A 12,006-nucleotide genomic window follows, 5' to 3' on the forward strand; every position below is an offset into this window, starting at 1 on the left:
GAAAGAAATTTCGAAGCTGGAGCGATATTACAGCTGAACGGCGATAAAGAGAGGGACGATAGGGGAGCCTTGGGGCGCAACATGTAGAAGACGCCTCCCCGGTGATTTACGACTAGTGGTGACGTGCGAGGTTAGATGTTGAGGAAGAAGCGAAGATTGGCCTTCAAGTCTTCCTAGAAAAATTACCAACAAGGTGAAATGCGTTTGTACCTTGTTGGGACAATCAGGACCAGTATGGTGGTTTAAGGTCGAACAAGAAGTCACTCACCAACAATTAATTTCTCAATAGACTGCCCCAACCCCAACTGTCCTAATCATGTCAAGGCCAAAAAAATTTCCCCACCACAATTTTCTCACAACCACTTCCCCCAAGACATTCCAATTTGATTTTACTTCGACTGAGTACTCTTCAGTCTTCGCTGTCACACCACACCCCCCAGAGGGTCAATCGTGCACGTTTCCCTTCTTTCCGTTTGCTTAATTACTCTTGCTTCGAAGGAAACGTGCCGCTTCAGCGTTTACCTTCCACAGGTAGCGAGAACAGGTGCTATGAATAGGACCCCTTAGCCCTGCACCTGCACTAGAGACGTGACCCGGCACTGCACCAAAGACGGTTTTATTCGAGTGGGTGAGCGTTCGACGCAGACTAAATAAATTGCCGGAATATTTATGGACGTGGTGAGCCATTGCCAAAATTTTGGACGGGGAGGGGGCCCCTATGGTGGCTCAGGAAATGGGATTTTTCAATGTGCAAGGTTGGTGGGAAAGCTGTTGAGGAAAATTTATTGGGAAGAGAAGAGCAGATGGTGAGGTGGAGAGCCTTGAGGGACGCCTGTTCGGTCTTAAAAGATCATGCGTGGTGGCGAGAGTTAAAAATAAATGGATAAAATGAGGAAAAGTTGTTGTAATAATACGTTTATGGAATGAAATATCAGATCTCTACGGTGACAGTGACAGAAACAGAAAAATATAATACTGGAGAGAGAAAAGAATGAATAGAATAGCAACAAAGGAAAATGACAATGGTACTAATCTCCAGCTGTGGGAGGGTCGATTTTAGACTTTATACCTTTCAGAAACCCACCAAACCACACAACTGTCAATTTTTCTTCCTTTCATGTCGTTTCTCGGATCATTTTCTTCCAATTCTTTCACCGTATGTTCCCAATATCTATTTATATTTTTTTACTTTTATAATAGTTTCCAACATTAAAAGAAACGTTAACTAACCCTAAATGGGTTTATGACGCTTGGAAGCGTCACGTAAAAACTGCACGCGAGAATGTAACGTTTTTAACGCTCACAGCTCCCAAACTAAGCATCGCGGGAATATAGGGTCACAGTCAAAATGTTCATCTTCACGTCTACTTTACGAATATGTGAAAATATTTGACGTGACGTCATTAGTTTTCGAGAAATGGCGCATCAAATAATATTTTGAAGAATTTGCATAAAAATGATTATATCGGGTGTTCATTTAAATTTATCCTCAAAGTTGGCATTGTGAACGCAGCACGGATTACAGAGATCAGCTGCTTAAATCTAACCTCACTTTTTGCGGTGTTTGTGTTTTTACTGTGCAGACTGACGAGTGGTGCGTTCACAATCGACTCTTCAACGCCAACTTTGAGGAGAAATTTAAATGAACACCCGATATTTCAAAATCTGTGTGTAGTTTCAATTGGAAGAATGGAAAAAGGCAACAAATCTGCATAAATAATAATCAGTTGGAGAAACTGTCAAGGACTACTAACAATACATGCTCACGCCCGAAAAATGGTAGTTAACGCCACGCCACACGAGCACCGTGATGGCCGCGTCCATTTTTTTTTTACTTTAATATCAATGTTGATAATAACAATAACATTAAAAAAGCGTCAAAGCTTTATTATTTTACTCAACATATCAAATGTCAACCTCTCCTTCTATCAAATTATGATATATTAACTGCTTAGTGCACCAAACTATACAAGATTTCTTAGTATCGCAAATCTACAGCAAATTATTATTATCAAAAAATTGATGCTGATATTATTATAGGTTATTTTGTTCCTTGACAAAACTTGATAAGTTGATTTTATATTGACATACTTTAACTATATGATTCCCTAACTATAAATCAAGTTTAAAGCGATAATTTAGACTATCAAGATCTGTCAAACTTTGGTGCGTCAACAAAGGAGTAGTACTTTGACAAAATATAACATTGATTTGCCGATGATTCATTTTTATCTGTGCTGATGATGACAATAATATCAAAAAGCTGCCAAAGCTTAATTTTTTTTGGAGCAAAGATTTCCACTGTCAATCTTTGCTTGTGTCAAGTTTTGATATATCAGCTGAACAGTATGTTGACAATGACATTGATATTAAGATATTATGACTGTGGCACACTAGACAAAAGTCTATTCTATCAACAAAATGAAAACTTGGTGTTTTGACATTTTAGTTTGACTCTTTTTATCGAAGTCCCACACCAAACTGCTGATGTTATTTGACAAAATCAATATGAAAAAGTCGATGCTGATTATACATATTACAACTAATTTTTTTCTTATGAAACTTGATAAGTTGTCAATTAATTCTAGCTTTGTAATATATTGGCTCCTCATAATTTGATTCCATGAATGATTGAAATTGTCAATACCGTAATCATATTTAAGACAAAAATTTAGTCTATTAAGATCTGTCAAACTTTGGTACGTCAACAAAACAGTAGTACTTTGACATACTCTAATATTAGTCTGTCAATGATTCATTTTTAGATGTGTTGATAATGCTAATAATATCTTATTCATATAAAGTTTTAATATGTCAGCTGAACAATGTATGTTGACAGATGAAATAATTGTGTCACACTAAACAAAATCTCTGAAACCTGTTCTATCAACATAATAAGAGCTTCATGTGAACTTTTGATATCTTAATTTGACTCTTATTATCGTAGATCTAGACGGAATGGGTGATCTTTGACAAAATCATTGTAAAAAAAAATTGATACAAATTTTTATTTTTATTACAGATAATTTTTCTTCCTAATAAAACTTGATAAATTGTCAATTAATTCTAGTTTTGTAACATTTTGGCTTCTCATAATTTTGATTACATGATTGATTGAGATTGTTAAAACCTAAATCATATTTTAGACAAGAAGTTAGACTATCAATCTTTGGTGCGTCAAAACCAGGGTAGTACTTTCACATACATACTTATAATTTTAGTCTGTGAATCATTCACTTGTAGATCTTTTGATAATGACAATAATATCAAAAAGCTGTCAAAACTGCTTAAGATTTCAACTGTCAATCTTTCCTCTATGAGTACATATATGATACTGACACGATAAGTGCACCAAATTAGACAAACTGTCTTAAAATCTACCCCAAACTGACAACGTCCAACAATCATTATCAAAAAGTTGACAAACATTGTCGTTTCTTGCTTTTCCCAATATCAGTACCCAACAATCAGACTCAACAATTTTGTTTGATTTTGTCAACACCTCAGCCAGTCAACAGTTTGATCTGTTGATATCATCGCAAATCATCATTCTTCCTAGTGAAACTTGATCAATCGTCAATTTTAGTCGATAAAATCTCGTGTCAAACTTTTAACAAATCATCATTATCAAATTTCACTTGATCAATATTTTGATCTGGCGTCGTTTAATGTGACAATCTGTCGAGATCATTACCATGTTGATAACATCAATAAACCAACTGATCAAGTTTATCAAATTGTCAAACCACCAGAACTGGCGCCAATTGAATTTTGATGGAGCTCGACCAGTGACAATGTTTTCCCTCGCTCAAAGTGTACGTCTTTGTTTGTGTAACAAGAAACAGTGAAAACCAGCGTCTAGTTCATTTATAAATAAATGGTAATGCGCACCATTCATAATCAGCAATCGCGTTTTTCCACTACCGCCATCCACATAGTAAATAGCACTCCATTACTTATTCTTATCTTGTAATCTGCTACTTCATAATCCACGTTCTAGCTCCGCGAGGCGCTCTTCATACCTTTCAGACCCGCTGGACGTCTCAAGGCGTGTCCACATTCCGCAACACCGATCGGACACTGCATATAAATTAATAACAATTTTTAATTCGCTCGTGTAAACACCATAAAAACAGTCTCCTTGGAAATGATAACTTTTACGAGGTCCCCAAATATTTTCCCCAACCGAATTGTTCTAACATCGACTGGTTTTATTGGGTCATAGAGCGCAGAAAAAATTTGTCCCGAAGCTGATTACCAATTCAAATGGACGAAAATTGCCATGTCAGTATGAATTTACAATGGGAGATAACAAATTACGAAACAGACCGATTCTTAGTTCTTTTCAATGCTAATTCGAGAGATGTCAACGAGCGTCGCCGTAAAATAAATCAAAGAATCGTGTTGGTGACGTTTATGTCCAGAGAAATTTGAGATTTGGTAATCTGAGGTGTCTTCTGCTGGGTTTTATTAAGTAGTAGGTTTGCTGATGGGTTTAGGAGGGAGTTGGAGGCGGGACAAGTACGGGTGTCAGATTTTCCAAAAATATTGACGTTTTATCGAAATTTTGATTGTGAGGGACCAAAAATGGATGAGGAGATAATAAAAGAGAATTTATAGGCGAAGATGATGCTTTTGTGGGTTTTGAAAAGAATGCAAGGCGGGAAAAATTGTTTGGCGTGTTGTATGAGGATGAAGTTTTCCAAAAACGTTTGAATTTTTATTGGTGGTCCAGAAGAAGGTCAAGGAGCGATAAATCGTAATAAAATGCTAACGAAAGTTGAATTGATGGTGATGCTTTTGTGGGTTCGAAGAAGAACGCAAGGATAGAGACGTTTTTTAAAAAATCTGTTGGATTTTGAATTTTTAAGTGGAGGGTCAAAAATGAATTGAAAAGTGTCAAACTATATTAAATAGAAGAAAACTTGAAAGTATAGAAGCGAACTTTTTGGGAAAAGACGGTTTTGTGTTTTGGGGAAGTGTCAAATTTTTCAAAAAATTTTAATTGATCTTTTTATTGTCAAGATGTAGTTAAAAAAAATGTGGTAAAGTAGATTTGGTTAATGTATTTGGAGAAAGATTAAGAAGAATAAAACTTCTTCAAGGGAGTCTTTTGCCAAAGATTTTATTACTGGTCAAGTCAAAATCCAAAAAAGGTATGTATAAAGTGTCAAATTACAAATTAAACAAGACAAAACTTGAATTTTTGAAAAGGATTTGTGGTTTTCTTGGTTCCTAGAAGAATGTAAAGCGGCGAATGTTTAACATTCTTGTAAAAAAATTGCAAAAATATTTCAAAATTTTGACTAGTGGAGTAGGGAAGAAAATGTGACTCCAGGAAGAGAAATTTTTCCATAAGATTAAATTGAGTGATGCATTTGGTGGAAAATGAAAAGGTGAAAAGTTTTCTGGAAAAGTCCAAATTTTCAAAAATACGGTAGTTCTAGGGAAATTATGATTTTTTTGTTCAAGAGATTAACTAGAAATGAAACAAAAAGGGTAATTTTTGGAAGGTGTGTGTAATTTATTTCAAAGCGAATTCGAATGGACAAATCTAAAATTTTTCAAAAATATGACATGTTAGTAAAATTTTTGATTGTTGGTCTAGATTAGGTACAGGACCAAGAGCGAATCAAACAGAAAGAAAATAAAGAAAAAGTTAGAATATGTTAAAATCGAAATTACAGGGTGTACAATTGAATTGCAGGTCGACGATTTTTTAAAATCTGATATTTTTGGAAAAATTTTGATTATTGGTCTACTCAAAAGACCAAAAATTAATCAAATGTAACAAATTAGAATAAAACAAGAAAGAGCTTTTGATTTATGGATGAGGATAATTAATAATTTTAGGTAACCAAATGTGAGCCTAAATGTAACAAATTTCAATAAGACTCATTTATTTGGTGCATTTGGAGGCGGGAAAAATATTGTAGAAGTATCAAGATTTTCAAAAATAATGCCTTCTTGATGGAACTCAAAAGGTGACAAATTATGTCGAAACAAGAATAAAATTTGAATTTATGAATGAAGATGACACTTTTATAGAATCCAAAGCAGAAAAAATGTTTTAGATCTGGAGGTAATAAATTAAAATAAAATTCAAATAAAATTTGAATTTATCGACGAAGATGATAGTTTGGTGGGTTTTAAAATGCAATCACCTTCAGAACATTTTGGATAATGTCATGTCAAGGACTAAAACGTGAACGGATTTATTAATATTAATTGTTGACACAGCTATACGAGATTCTTGCTTAAGATAATTGCGTTGTAAGAATTTGACCTTAAGGTATTCTTGATACACCACAATAATGAAATCGTAGAACTTTTATCGTTTCAAAATTTCTACAAGTGCAAAATTTCTACAAGTGCAAAATTTTTGAAAAATATTTTCGACTGTTGAGATAAGTGAATGGTCACGAACAAGCCCAAAAGTGATAGATTATAATAAATAATAGTAATGGTGTAGTGCCCTGTTTGTCATGAATTGACTTTTCGGCTTAGCGAGTTACCCAAAAATCGTCAAAAAGATAGAAATATCCTTTTATTCTTGGTAGTGTGAATTTGGCGCCACTCTGTAACAGTTAAACTTGCGGACGATTAAAGAATATACTCGTAAATTGTGGCAACGTTATTTCGCCCGCGGTGAGTAGCAGCTCCATCGTGTAACAATTTCTCCGGTGCGTCCCCACTTCCCGTTAATTTACAACTCGCCGTCTATTTACTACACTTTTTTCCATTTTATTGACCGTTGAAATTCCACTCTGCTAATAAAATCTATTCGAAAGCGAAACCGTTAATTACTCTCCTCACCAAGCATCACTTCCACTGAAATTTTCCACTGGTAGCATTTCGTTACGCAATGACACCACCAAAATAACTTTCCAAAATTCGAATTTTGATTTTTTCCCAATCAGATCGACACAATGGAGTTGTCATTGTTCGGAGTATTGTTACGGTTATGAATAATTCACCTTTGCTGATTTCTCTTCACTCCTACACGTGTCACTGCGCCCGTATCGAATTAATTATAAATAATGCATCGCTTTGTCAACTAATAACTGTTTTGTAATTTGTTGTTTTGGCGATGCTGCTGGTAGATATGGTCTTGCCAATGGCGTTGTGGCTGTTGCGAACATCTATCACGTTGATTAGTTACAGCAGAATTTTGTTGGTCAATGCCAGAGAATTCGCAACATAAAAAATATGAACACAAACGAATTTTGCCAAACCACAACACAAATTGTCAAAGTTTTAATTTATGACTTAAGTTTGGACAATACGGATTGTCAAGTTTTTGTCAAAGAGAAATCAGGATTTTGACAAAACCGAGGCAAGACGTTGGCAAAAACTGGCAATAACTTAAACTGTCAATATTTTAGTTTCATAGCTACGTTTAAAAACTGCTGACAGTATAATTTGTCAAATGTTCGTCAAGTGAAAAAGTTGGAATTTTGATCAAAGCAGAAGCAAGTTAAGTTTGACAGGAAATGTAACGGAACGTTGACAAAAAGAATCGAATTTTACCAAACCATAACATAAACTGTCAAGGTTTTAATGTGTGACATAAATTTGAACAATACAAATTGTCAAATGTTTCTCAAAATAAAGCTATAATTTTGGTAAAACCGAAACAAGTTGAGCGTTGACAGAAACTGTAACGAGACGTCGACAAAAACAATTTAGTTTTGCCAAATTATAATTTAAAGTGTCAAAAGTTTTGTTTATAATTAAGCATGAAAACTGTCGATAATATTTACAAAATTAGAAGCAAGTTATGTTGACAAAGACAATTGAATTTTTCCAAACTATCGCTTAAACTGTCAAGGTTTTCGTTCTATAGCAAGGTTTGGAAACTGTCGACAATACGAGTAGTCAAACCTTTCTCAAATAGGAGTTATCAATTTTTTTTTTTAAAGAAGTTTATAATTTTGATAAAAGCTGAAGCAAGTAGAGTGTTGACAAAAACTGTAATTGGACGTTGACAAAAACAATCGAATCTTGCCAAACTGTCACTTAAACTGTGAAGATTTTAGTTCCATAGCAACGTTTAGAAACTGTCGACAATGTGAGTTGTCAAATCTTTGTCAAGAAGATGTTACAATTTTTATAAAAGCAGAAGCAAATTGACCGTTAACAAAGACTGAACGGGAGGTTGACAAAAACTGTAAAGGTAAGTGAACGAAAACAATTGAAAATTGCCAAACCATTACTTAAACTGTCAAAATTTTAATTCATGATATAGCTTGGAAATAATATGAAATGTCAATTGAGCGTTGACAAAAACTGTATAGGGATGTTGACAAGAAGAACTGAATTTTGCCAAACTATGACTGGCAAGATTTTAGTTCCCTAGCACGGTTTGGAAACTATAACGCGACGTTGACAAAAACAATTTAATTTTGCTAAAATATAGTTTAAACTGTAAAAAGTTTTGTTTATAATTAAGCATGAAAACTGTCAGAATACGAGTTGTCAAATTTTGTCAAAAAGAAGTTACAATATTGACAAAATCAGAAGTAAGTAAGTTGAATGTTGACAAAGACAATTTAATTTTTCCAAACTATCACTTAAACTGTCAAGGTTCTCGTTCTATAGCAAGGTTTGGAAACTATCGACAATACGAGTTGTCAAATCTTTCTCAAAAAGAAAATACATTTTTATAAAATAAAAGCAACTCAAGTGTTGACAGAAACTGGAATGTGATGTTAATAAAAATAATCGAATTTTGCCAAATCATAACTTAAATTGCCAAGAATGTTATTTATAAATAAGCACGAAACTGTCGACAGTAGGAGTTGTCACATCTTTCTAAAAAAGAAGTTTATAATTTTGATAAGAGCTGAAGCAAGCAGAATGTTGACAAAACTGTAATTGGACGTTGACAAAATCAATCGAATCTTGCCAAACTATTACTTAAACTGTCAAGATTTCAGTTCCATAGCAACATTTAAAAACTGTCCACAATATGAGTGGTCAAATTTTTGTCAAGCAGTTACAATTTTTATAAAAGCAAAAGCAGGTTGAGTGTTGACAAAAACTGTAATGGGACGTTGACAAGAAGAACTTAATTTTGACAAACTATGACTGGCAAGATTTTAGTTCTACAGCAAGGTTTGGAAAATGGCGTCAAAATGATTTGTCAAATCTTTGTCAAAAAGAAGTTAAATTTTTGATAGACTGATGCAAATTGAATGTTGACAAACACGTTGATAAAAATGTTTGCCAAAATACTCGTACAACGCAAACTGTGAAGATTTTAGTTTCGTAGCTAGTAGGTTTAGAAACTCTCGACAAGATGCACTGTCAAATCTTTGTTAAGTCAAAAAGTTGGAATTTGGTCAAAGCTGTAGCAAATTGAGTTGTGTTGACAAGAGGAGAGATCTTGTCAAGGATTTAATCAAAGAGTCAATGCAAACGAGAATTTGAATCGTCAAATCTTGACTAAACTTGAAAAACATTTTGACAAGAGACAATGTATAAAAATAACTGATATCGTGACCGATTGTCATAAATGTCATAAACGCCATTTTATTCTTATGTCAAAACAAGATCCACAACAAAAAATTTCGGAAGAAACATACTCCACTTTGTCGCAACTAAATACGAGAATTAGTACCTAGATACATAATAATTAATATACAGTGTGGAAACCACTTATGGAATTTCAAAAATAATGACATTTGTCAAAAACGCTGAAACAGGTCGATTTTTGTTTCTCGTGGTGCTTATTTTAAGTTGCTTCACTTATTTATGACGTCATCCATTTTTGAGCTATGACGTCATCACCATTTTTTTTAAATGACAATACTGACTTTTTTCTTCTTTTTCTGATAGACCTTACTACTAACTAAACGATTAATGAAAAAAATTGGTACCTTAGATAACAATTTTTTTGAGAAAATGACAAATTTTACTTCAAAAATTTAAATTAATTTTTAATGTAAAAATTTTAATTGACCTTAAACAGAAAGAAACAAACATCTAAGGTTAACAATAAAATGTAACGCAAATGTTGAAATTACCCCCCGCCAACTTTTCGCACTGTACACCGCGCTCAATAATGTCAGGGCTGATTTGTTCCATTTCAGCGCGAATTCTCTGTCATAAATCTTCTAAATTGTTTGGTCTATTAAAGTAAACCCTCGATTTTAAATAACCACATAGAAAAAAAATAAGTACATTAAAAATTAAATTAAATGTTTGAAATAAAATTTGTTATTTTCTTAAAAAAAATTGTTATGTAAGATACCAATTTTTTTCATTCATTGTTTAGGTAGTAAGAAGCACTATCAGAAAGAGAAGAAAAAGTGGGGGTTGTGATTTAAAAAAATTGGTGATGACGTCATAGCTCAAAAATGGATGACGTCATGAACAAGTGAAGTAACTTAAAATAAGCATTATTAAAAACAAAAATTGACCTGTTTCAGCGTTTTCGGCAAATGTCATTAGTTTTGAAATTACTGAATTTATTCCATAAGTAATTTCCACACTGTATGTAATACAATTGAGAAAGGAAGTGGTAAAATTATAGAGTACTGCAATCAATTATACATATTTCCTATTCTATGGTCAAATAAAAACTTCCCGGTTTAACATATCTGTCAAACAGTGTATTAGTTTCTCACGTGACCTACTACTATATTTATTTTAAATAGTCACAACAAATACATTCCGATCCGCTTTACCCACCAGATTCGCACTCTACGACTTTTTCCAAACTCCCACAAGATAATGACGGTTTACGAAAGAAAGCAACAAACTAATGACGTATCATTATTCACACAGACCTATTTATAAAAAGCGTAATTCTAAATTTGACAGTTTCCTCGTTAGCAGATTGCGATCTTATCCAAAATCCATTCGCCACATGATAATTATTTATTTGTTGTTAGTTGCGCAACATAATAATGATAAGAATGTAATAGTTTGTCACGTTTTAAACTGTTAATTGTGTATTTATTTGTTTCCGCATTTGAAAAATTTCCTGCTTGCAGTGATAATCTTATGAAAATATTGATAAAATGATAAGGATTGATTGTTACGAGGTTATGCAACAAGGATAAGATTTTCGCACGCTTGCAAGCTAATTAGTAACGAACCCAAAAAGTAATTAATTGGTAATTAGTTTGTAATTTATTGTGAGGCACGAAATCGACCAGACCCGACTGGAGTTAACGATTTTCAGTAATTTACGTTCGTATTGAATGTGTCCGCGTCAAATGCATTACCGCCACTCAATTTCAATGTAATCAGATCTGGAGCTCGAGTGGCCCCGCGCGGATTGCGTTGTCCTATCGTACCAACTATCATTGTTGTCATTTTCGTGCGGTACATAAACAAGACCTACACGCTCTAGGTGGCAAAAGCGTCTTCTCGAGCTCGGGGGTGTGTTAAAACTCACTTACCACCAATGTCCACGCTTGCAACTCCCGCAATAATCCCAAATGTGCCGGCACTACTCCCAAACAACAACCATCTCCGCCTGAACTGGAAAGCTTCAACGCACGCACACAACACGGTGTTGCTCGCACGACAACATCCAACAGTTACCCACGTCTTGAGCCTCCGCGTCTTCGACTCTCCCTCCCTCGCGTTGACCGTGATTCCCGCCACGGTCGCCGTTTCTTACCTGTTGCGAGTGCGTGGACGCACATGGCCCACCGGTGCGTGCACGCTTCGGCCCGCAAGAGGGAAGAGGAGAGGTGCACGATCGGGTCCTTGGGGTGCGCCCTGATCCGAGGCGAGCGTCGGGGGAGAAAGTCGCTGGAAGCCGGCACGACCAAGACGGTTTTGTTTTATAACAGGATGTTGCGCCTTGTCACATCGCCCAAAAAAATTATTTAATTTTTTTTCCAGTTAAAATTAGATTCCGATCGAATTTCTTTGGAATTTTTCTGGTTGTGTGAAAGGTCGGGGCGCCATTTCGCCAACACTTCGTTGTTTAGTTTATTGTCTCTCGCCTCATATATGTACGTTATAATCTACAAAACAAACACAATA

General features: G+C 34.6%; 1 protein-coding gene across 2 annotated transcripts in view; it reads right to left on the reverse strand.

Annotated features, from left to right (window-relative positions):
* Positions 1–11,618, reverse strand: part of ec (echinus) — a 46,099-nt gene extending 34,481 nt beyond the window's left edge. Inside the window, exon 1 of one of the 2 annotated variants that reach the window (XM_069055315.1) lies at positions 11,412–11,618. The gene's annotated coding sequence lies outside the window, so the exon portion shown is untranslated. Of the gene's footprint in view, positions 1–268; positions 634–11,411 lie in introns of those variants that run through there. The other variant, XM_069055316.1, reaches the window with a different exon arrangement.
* Between the last annotated feature and the right edge of the window lie 388 nt (positions 11,619–12,006).

This window comes from Tenebrio molitor, chromosome 8 (assembly GCF_963966145.1).
Source record: "Tenebrio molitor chromosome 8, icTenMoli1.1, whole genome shotgun sequence".
NCBI lineage: Eukaryota > Metazoa > Arthropoda > Insecta > Coleoptera > Tenebrionidae > Tenebrio > Tenebrio molitor.